Source organism: Delphinapterus leucas, chromosome 1 (genome assembly GCF_059928025.1).
Source record: "Delphinapterus leucas isolate spDelLeu-1000000601 "Yukka" chromosome 1, BTC_Dleu_Yukka2, whole genome shotgun sequence".
Taxonomy (NCBI): domain Eukaryota; kingdom Metazoa; phylum Chordata; class Mammalia; order Artiodactyla; family Monodontidae; genus Delphinapterus; species Delphinapterus leucas.
The window spans coordinates 67,178,511-67,179,992 of NC_143129.1; the positions used below are offsets into that span (position 1 = coordinate 67,178,511).

A 1,482-nucleotide genomic window follows, 5' to 3' on the forward strand; every position below is an offset into this window, starting at 1 on the left:
AAGTTCTACCTGTCATCAGACATCATAAAATTTTTACCATTGTGTCATCACTCATCTTTGAAAGGGAAGAAAGTAAATCCAATTAGGAATTGGGAATGATTCTTTGAAATTAAAAACATGTTTTCTATTTCTTTCTACCAAAAATAATGTGTCAATACAGATCAAGAGTAGGAACAGGTGTAATTATAATTACAAATATTAAAAATAATAAATCCTATATATGAAATAAATATGGGACCCATTTAGAAAGAGAAAATAGAAGCATCAAGCAAGGTTGATATTCCTGCTACTATTAATAATCACAATTTATTGAAACGCCCTTATTTCTGGAACACGTTTTACTTACCAAGCACTTTAATGTCACACAACAACACTCAAGTTCATAATTTTCCCGGATAGATGGGAATGGTTCATTCTCTATACCGTGCATTTTATGCAGAAATAGAAAAGTGAGACATCAGGAATGGAAGCATTTTTCACAAGGACAAAAGCCTGCCAGAAGTTCAACTAGCTTGGACTTTTCTGTCATTGGAGAACAGAATTTCTCTCAAGGGTCATAATCAAAGTTCTGCTGAAACTAACCATATTGAAAATGCCTTTCGACGTTTTGTACTTTTGTGACCATGTGAACAGAAAGATCAGTGTCAACTGAATGTTGGGACCTGTTTGGCCAAGCTGGGAGCACTGAGATTTTCTTTCTAAATATTTTTATCTCCTCTACTAAACAGAAGCTCCTAATATTACCGAGACGTCACTTGGCAGGGCTAGATTTAATAGAACCCAAGAAATGCCAACAGAGATCCATTTCAGTTAATCCCTAATTTGTTGCAGTGAAAAAAAGAAAGGAAGGCATCTTCTCTTTTCTCAGGTCAGTATATTACGGTTTCATTAACTATTACTGCAACAGCTCTCACATCGTCCTAAACACACACAATCTCAAATGAACACTCACCACAAACACACAGGAAGAAGCAGATGCAGGGATAGGCAGTGAGATGAAATTTGCCTTTTTGCCTCTGAATCTTCAACTAGTCAGAAATGTCTGGCAAGTTTGCTACACGTCAGAGGAAACCATCCAGCTTCCAAATAAAGTTGTCTTTTACCTTATGTGAACAGAGTTGGGGCTCAAAGAATAATAATCTGCTCCAGGATATACAGTCAGTCAAAAATTAACATTATTTTCTGACATTTGAGTGCATTTCCCAAACCCATGGGACATGCCCCCCTTTATAATAATTTCCCAGAATTTCTTCATTTAAAATGCACACAGGACAGGTGGCTTCACCCTCCACTTCTCTGATGATCTCAGAGAAATTAATTAAGTTGGCTGGGGGAAAGCCGTGGGAGACTGTCCTTCTCGGGAGCATGTTTAATCAGACCCCGCTGCCTCTGAGTTAAGAGCGGCAGCCTCTGCAATACTCAAGGGGCTTCGCTTCCCTTGCCAAGCCCCGCCAGCCCAAGCAGGGCCGTACATAAACTCAC

At 38.8% G+C, this 1,482-nt stretch overlaps 1 protein-coding gene across 3 annotated transcripts in view; it reads right to left on the reverse strand.

Moving 5' to 3' along the window:
* Positions 1 to 1,482, reverse strand: part of TBX19 (T-box transcription factor 19) — a 70,391-nt gene that overhangs the window by 35,883 nt on the left and 33,026 nt on the right. The gene's annotated exons all lie outside the window — the stretch shown is intronic.